The sequence below is a fragment of the Lampetra planeri genome, chromosome 64, assembly GCF_965212315.1.
Source record: "Lampetra planeri chromosome 64, kcLamPlan1.2.h2, whole genome shotgun sequence".
NCBI classification, from domain to species: Eukaryota; Metazoa; Chordata; class Hyperoartia; order Petromyzontiformes; family Petromyzontidae; genus Lampetra; species Lampetra planeri.
Window position 1 is genome coordinate 871,575 of NC_136170.1, and position 7,934 is coordinate 879,508.

The window sequence follows — 7,934 nt, forward strand, 5'->3', positions numbered from 1 at the left end:
ACTCGCTCACCCTCTCGCTCACCCACTCGGAACAATCTGGGGCTCATGGCTCCCGCTGTGGTTGACGTCTCGTCACGAGTGCTCGTGCTTGCGGTGGCACCCTCAGTCTCACCGTTGCCTTTGAAACGCCCCCCCCCCCCCTCTAGGTGTCATCCACCTGGCGGAAGAGGTGAAGGAAGAGGACGACGACGATGAAGGGAACGAGAAGAGGTGTCCGCGAGAACGCGGCCGCACGGAGAACCCCGCGGGCGGCCGCGCGTCTCTCGCCGTCGTCATCCCGGCGATCGCTACAGAGCCTCGACGACGAGCGGCGTCGTTAACGGATGAAGAAGTGGCGTGCGGGCGGTGCGGGCGGGGTGGGCGAGCCACGGTCCGCAGCGGACGTGAGACCGGGACGTCCGCCGGCTTCGATCGATCCGACGTCGCGAGGGGGGTCGCTACGTCGAGTGGGAGTGGGGGGGGGGGGGGGACCCTCGTTGCCGCGTATCAACGCAAATTTTTTAAACGAAAATTCCTCCTCCCCCGCTCCCCCCTAGCGATAGTTTAGGATTAAAGTAACCGCGGGAAAGCCAAATGATGTTCTGTCCCCACCGCCGCGGCGCGCACGCACGCTCCAGTGGGTTGGTTTTTGGGGGGTTGGAACCGAGCGGCCGAGAGGGTCGGCGCCGGTCGAGTTTGTTTCGCGAGACGGGAGACGACGCGGCGAGGACGCGGTGAGGACGTCGAACCAAGACCGCCCCCCCTCCCCCCCGCAGTGTCACCGAGAAACCCCACCCCCACCCACCCCGCCCGCAGTCCCGGAGCGCGGTTTGACGGGGCCTGGTGAGCGGTGACGGCTCGCCGGAGTGGCGTCTGTCGGTGGCCCACGTTACCACAACACTACGTTACCACAAGGTGGGGGGGGGGGGCAGCTGGCCGAGTCGCCCAACTCTTCGCGTGACGTCTCAACGCTCCGTGTGCTCAACAGACCAATCGTCGTCATTAGCCGTGGCCAATCCGCTGCTGGATGAAGGCCTCCTCCTCGAATAGCCAAGCTTGTCGATCCACCGGGCACGTGCCGACGATGCCGCCGCCACCGCCGTCTCGAGCCAAATCTGGGGCTGTCATTCCGCCCCGCGCGGAGCAAAGTGGGCGCGGGGGGGGGGTCACTCGGCCTCCCCTTTCCTCCGGAGCTACGGCGGGGGGGGGCGCGAAGGTTGGCGCACCGATCGGCAGCGGCCTTCCGACTTGGCAGCGGCAGCAGGGACGGCACCTCCGGCGACGACGACAGTTTGAGGGGACGGCTGCGCGTGAGCGTCGGATGCCCACCCCCCCCGTAGGCAGGTGGCGTCCGCTGTAACCTGGAGGCTGTAGTTTTCGTTGCGAGTTCGGCCTGTACGCGGAGAGGGCCGCGCGCGGGGGTGGGTTTGCGGAGTGAGGCTGTAGGCGAGCGAAGGCTGTAAGTCGTAGGTAGGGTAGGGTGTGTTTGCGCCGTAGGGCGGTTTTCACCGTACTCGGATGATTTAGACGCTCCGTCGGGACGTAAGACGCGAAACCAAAACTTCGGGGTCATTTTTCGCTTTTATTTTATTTTCAAATCCAGAAAATGCACCATCGCGTGAAGACGCGGCGTGAGGAATGATTGGGTTACGCTGGAGGGGGGTGAGAGCATGCGTCCCTGTGGCAGGGGCTGTGTGGCACGGATGGCTTTGTTGGCTGTGCCCCCCCGGTGTCGTTAAAATCGTACACATCTGGGCACACATCCACACTGACACACACTGATGTATACTAACACACAGTGATACACACTAACACACAGTGATTCCGGTCCGCGTGGTCTCCATCCGAGCGACGCGTCGTGCTTGGGCCGCCTGCAGCGTGCGGTGGTGGTGGTACCCCCCCCCCCCCCCAGTGGTCACGTGTTGGCAGCAGTAGAGAGGGCTTCTGCTGCAGCAGGAGAGAGGGCTTCTGCTGCAGCAGGAGAGAGGGCTTCTGCTGCAGCAGTAGAGAGGGCTTCTGCTGCAGCAGGAGAGAGGGCTTCTGCTGCAGCAGCTGCGCGACATTGGAGTTCATGGCTCCCTTGAATTGATTAATTTAAGTAAAAACCATCTCACCTTGTGCCTGCTAAGTCGAAACGACGTCCGGCATCGCCCCCCCCCCCCATCTCTACCAGCTTAACTCTCATTCGCGTTACAATCTAAAATAACGGTTCATAGCTATATTTTATTACAAGTGTGCGTGTGTGTACTATTAATGTTATCACTCTGTAGGTTTTGTTTTTAAAGTTTGTAGTTTTGGCTTTTTGTTTTTACTCGCAAATACATTTAGTCGCTGGTAAGTTTGAATAACCCTCCTCACCCGGTATGCTGTATTATAATGTTAATGATGAGTAGCCGTGTTAATATTAATAATTTTATACATCCTCGGATTTTACTGTGAAACACAGATCTCGTTGGGGAGGAGGAGGGGGCGGTGCGGAGTGGCGAGTGGGCGGGGCGTCGAGGGGTAGTAGTAGTAGTGGGTAGTAGTAGTGGGTAGTAGTAGTAGTAGTAGTGGGTAGTAGTAGTAGTGGGTAGTAGTAGTGGGTAGTAGTAGTAGTGGGTAGTAGTAGTAATCAGCTAAACTAATGCATCGCTTCCACTCGCTCGAGTGCTCAGCCCCCCCCTCCTTCCCACTCCCCTCCTCCCCCCCTCCTCCTTCCCCTCCTCCTTCCCCCCTCCTCCTTCCCTTCCTCCTTCCCCCCCTCCTCCTTCCCCTCCTCCTTCCCCCCTCCTCCTTCCCTTCCTCCTTCCCCTCCTCCTTCCCCCCCTCCTCCTTCCCCTCCTCCTTCCCCTCCTTCCCCCCTCCTCCTTCCCCCCCTCTCCTTCCCCCCCCCTCCTTCCCACCCTCCTCCTACCCTCCTCCTCTCACCCTCCTCCTTCCCCCCATCTCCCCCCCCCCCCTCCTCCTCCTCTCCCTCCTCCGCATCCCCCTCCTCTAAGGCTCTGGCTGGCACCGCCAGACGTGCCGTCGCAGCGATCTAAACGAGGATGGGGGAAGGGGGAAGTCGTCGAGGTAGCGAACGAGCGGTCACGGCACGACCGCTGCCCACACACGCGGCGTGTCTCAGCTCGCCACAGTCGCCGCCGTCGTCACCGCCAACTTCATTACCAACGTCATCAACAAACTTCACCAACTTCAACGCCATCGTCACCGCCAACTTCATTACCAACGTCATCAACAAACTTCAACTCCAACTTCAACGCCATCGTCACCGCCATCGTCACCGCCATCGTCACCGCCAACTTCATTACCAACGTCATTAACAAACTTCACCAACTTCAACACCAACTTCACCGCCAACTTCAACGCCATCGTCACCGCCATCGTCACCACCATCGTCACCACCAAACTTCAACTTTATCGCCATCTTCACCGCCATTGTCACCACCACCGTCACCACCAACTTCACCACCATCGCTTCCGTGTCATTTTCGCCGATGCCGGCCTATTCTAGCACAGCGCCTGCCTTCACGAGACCGGAATCGGTCGCTTTTCGTGTTTTTGTATTTTTTAAGTGATTTTTTTTTATGTTAAGGTTCGACTCCCCTACCCCACCACCAACCCCCACCCACAGAAAAAGAATGCAAACTAAATCTGCGTGCCCTCGTTTGAATTCCAGTTACATTGTTTTGTGGTTTTATTTATGTAAATATTGTTCTCCACTAGCTTGTGCTTTTAAAACGACGAATACAAAAATAACAAGTGTTCTCACTTTTAACCCCTCGACGAACGGTGTTATTCAACATTTGATAGCACTTTTGCATGGCTTTAAAAAAAAATATCGACAGCGTACATATATATATTTTTTAACTTTATTTTAACACCGGTTCAACTTTTTCTACATATTGCTTTCGTGAGCTCGTGGGCTTCCGGAGCTTGTCTTCAGACATCGCCAAGTGACGCCACGGTCTATAACCCCCCCCCAAGGCAACCTGAACCTGGTGGATGAGTTCAGCATTTTTCACGAGCGCGCATATGTAGGCGTGTGTTTGTGTGCGCGGGCAGCGTAGCCTAGTTCGATTCCCGCTCTCGGCCGCCACCAACACCGCGTTTGCGACCCATTATCTGAACCGGTACTGTCGACCCGGCCTCCGAGTGAGTAGCCGGTGCGGTGTGTTAAACATCGCCACTGGGGAGACAAAGGCGGCCGGGCGTGGTTTCTGGTCACAAACAGCCCCCTCTCTCGTGTGCCGTGCCGGCCTTCGTAGGTGCTCGGCACTTTCCCCAAGTCTGTTAAAAGGCTATATGGGGGATATTTGCCTTTGCATAGGTTTATCGCCCGCCTCCCCCCCCATTCTTCGCTCACAAAGAGTTTCTTCAAATGTTAGATTCTCATAGAAGAGAGAGGGAAAGTTGTATCGGCATTCTTAGCAGATTTTTTATAAAAGTGTACAGTAGATTTGGCGATCCTAGGGAAGTTACTGTTTGTATGCCCGCGCTAAATGTTGATAACTTTAAAACGACCCCCAAACAATTTTATATAACCGCACCTGCGTTTGGAATATTAGAAACATGCTTTAATAATGATGATGACGACGACGATGCTCTAACAGTCGTATCGAAGACAGGATAACAACACGTGCCGATTTACAGACTCACGCATTTTGCTCAAATTCTCTCGCCGCGGAGAGAAAATGGCCTTTGATTGTATTCTTACCCCCAGGTCTCCTTTTTTGCAAGAGACTTTAGCCCCCCCAACCCCCATATCGATGTCTGGCTTTTAATGTGGAGGTCGGCGAAGGTCACTCTATCTATGGCCGTCCTGGGTGCTCTGGGTGAGTTTGACCCGCGCACGCGGCACCTGGGTCTGTCCCGTGACCGCCTGCCGGCGAGCGAGCCTTCGTCACGGCCTCAGGAGGGCCGCCGCCTCGTGTGGTGGACAACGCCGTGGTGGACGTCGCCGCCAACTCGGTGACGAGCGGCGGTTGTTGTTTGTTTGTTGTTTGTTTGTTGTTGGGCCAGCGACGCGCGCCCTCTCCCAACGCGCGCGTGCCCCGCCCCGACCTCGAGCGCGCCGTGTCCGTTGTGACGTGGCCCGTTGTGACGTCGTCCATTGTCACGTGGTCCATTGTGACGACGAATGGCGGGGCCGTTAGCCAATCGGATCCATCGTCGCACCCACGCGCCTCGAGTCTCCACCCCCTATAACCCCCAAGGTTGCGTTTTTCGACTTGGGGCGACAGCATCTCGGTGCCTATATATCGGCGGACACTTTCCGCATTTGACAAAGCAATGCACAGGGGACCCCCTTTTACCCGATGGGTAGCATTTGCACCCAAAAGTTGTAAAAAAAAAACTACTTAGCGGTGTATTAAAAGTTAATAATAAAAAAACCGAAGTGATACAAAAATATATAAAACACGCAAAAAAAACACGACAGTTCAATACAGTTTGTTGATAAATTATCTCGTTTCATTGAGGCAAAGGAAGAAGATGGTACTGTTTAAAACGCATTTAAGACGTGGAAATTTGCGTGTGGATATTCCTTGTAATATACGATGAGGTATTTTTGGAATCGCGGTTTGTCATTTTTTTTCTCTCCCCTCTCTCTCACGAGGGGCAAAATGCAGCAGCGGCGATGTCGACGAGGAGGAGGAGGAGATGTCGAGGTTGGGGTTTTGTGTGTGTTTCGCTTGAGTTGTGTACACAACTAATAAAGCTACTCACCGGCTTGGACGGGAAAATGCCTCCATGGCTCGCCTTGACCCCCCCCCCCAACTCGGGATATTCTTCACGAGGTGGGCCTGTTGTGAGTGACCTCTGACATGATGGTTCTAGATTTGAAGCTTTCGTGACTGCAAGGATTCATATTCTTATGTTTTTAAAAAAAAATGTAAATTAATAAAAGTCAATAAAAATAAAATAATAATCACGACGTTTCGGAGGCAACACAAGCTTCCGTCTTCAGGCGGAACCGTCACAGCACGATAGCTGTATCAAGTGAGAGAAATTTTACTTTTATTAAAAAAATTTACCTACGTGACTTTACCGAAAAAACCTAAGAATATGATGATGATGGTGTTATTAAAATAAGCCCTTGTCGTGTTCTAGGCCTTCCCGTGAAAGTCGTACAACTGTCTTATCTACCCACGGTAGGCGTTTGTAAACAACACGAAACAAACTCTTTTGTTCTTTCGGTAAAGTCACGTGGGTATAAAATAAATCGCGACGTTTCGGGCGCACCTGATGACGGACGCTGCTGGTGTTGCGCCCGAAACGTCGTGATTTATTTTATTTTCTACCTACGCGACTTTGCCGAAAGATCCAAAGAGTGTGGATTCCTGCAGTCACGAAAGCTTCAAATCAAGATCGAAATCGATACAAATCCATACTCTGGTTTTTTCGGGTAAAGTCACGTAGGTTAAAAAAGAAAATTAAATTAAATCACGACGTTTCGGAGGCAACACAAGCTTCCGTCTTCAGGTGGAACCGTCACAGCAAAATTACCGTATCAATTGATACGGTAAAACCAAAGAGTGTGCATCCTTGCAGTCACGAAAACTTCTAATCTACGACGATACAAATCAACAAAGCACTCAAATGCCGGCCCCACGACCCTCCAAGTCCACACCACACAAACCCCTTCGACGCTGCCCGAAGCTTCGAGAACAATGAAAGATCAGCTGACACGACTCGACAAATCATTTCGAGGTGAATATTTCGGAGTGATACACTCTCTGGTTCAACACAAGCGGCCAAAACGTCGCGTTGGCAGCAGCGCTTTGTGATACGGACAACTTAAAATGTTATCTTCTTTAGGCAATTCACGTTGAAATAAATCTTTTTTTTGTTCTAAATTTAGTTTATTATTAGACAAATGATGTATCATCTTCAGATGCTTTGTGGGGCAGCGCTCCGTCGTGTAGTGCAGGTGACCCCTGCACGGACAACATTGACCATTCGACTTCTTGGTTCTTTCGGTAAAGTCACGTAGAATGGAAATAATAAAATAATAAAAATAAAACATATTTTATTAAAAGATAATATTTTATTATGTTTTATTTTTATTATTTTATTATTTCCATTCTACGTGACTTTACCGAAAGAACCAAGATGAATCCCTGCAGTAGTCACGAAAGAAGCTTTAAATCGAAATTGACCATTCGAGTTTCGTGACGTTTCGCCGGCAATTACAACGACCAGCTCCGTCATCGGGCGAGAGCCGCAGGCTTGTGGAGAAATCCTCCTCCTGTTTCGGGCTTAAATAAATCCTTCTTCTCACAACCCCCATGGGTGCGCAAAAAAGAATTGAGTTTGAAGATAATTAAAATGGTATGGGGGGGGGGGGGGTCACAGGACATGTGGACCGCCATGTACTTTACAATGCTCACAGCGTGTACCACCAACTCCGCACTAAACCTGAATGGGGAAGTATGGTCAAACAACCCCCCGGCACAGAGGGGGGGGGGGGGGGGTCGTCTCGTCTCTTCCCGAGCCGCCTGGCCAGGCTCAGCTAAAGTCCGACTTACGGACACCCCGACTTACGGACAGTCCGACTTACAGACACCCCGACTTACGAACGGATCTCATGAACTCAACCCGTTCGTAAGTCGAGGCACGTCCGTGAACGTGATTCATTGACCAATAGGCGACGCTTCCGTACCTAGTTAGCATTTTAGGCCACCCCTTCCAACGTGTTTGATTGGCTGAGCTTGACGAATGGGCGCGTGAGACACTGCAGCATTGCAAGACGCTCTGAGGGCAGCACAAGAATAGATCACTCGGCATCTAGACAACAATAGACACGCTCAGGGGCTCCACGCGTGAACATGAACATGCCACTCGGAATATAAAACAATAAAACTTAAATTTCGATTTAAAGCTTTCGTGACTGCAGGGATTCATCTTCTTGGTTCTTTCGGTAAAGTCACGTAGAAGGGAAGTAATAAAATAATAAAAATAAAACAAAACGT

The 7,934-nt window shown here is 52.3% G+C and overlaps 1 protein-coding gene across 1 annotated transcript in view; it reads left to right on the plus strand.

The window, feature by feature from the left end:
• LOC144737067 (pleckstrin homology domain-containing family A member 6-like) overlaps positions 1–2,514 on the plus strand; it is a 51,781-nt gene extending 49,267 nt beyond the window's left edge. Inside the window, 1 exon segment of the mRNA XM_078619719.1 lies at positions 147–2,514. The gene's annotated coding sequence lies outside the window, so the exon portion shown is untranslated.
• Positions 2,515–7,934: the final 5,420 nt, after the last annotated feature.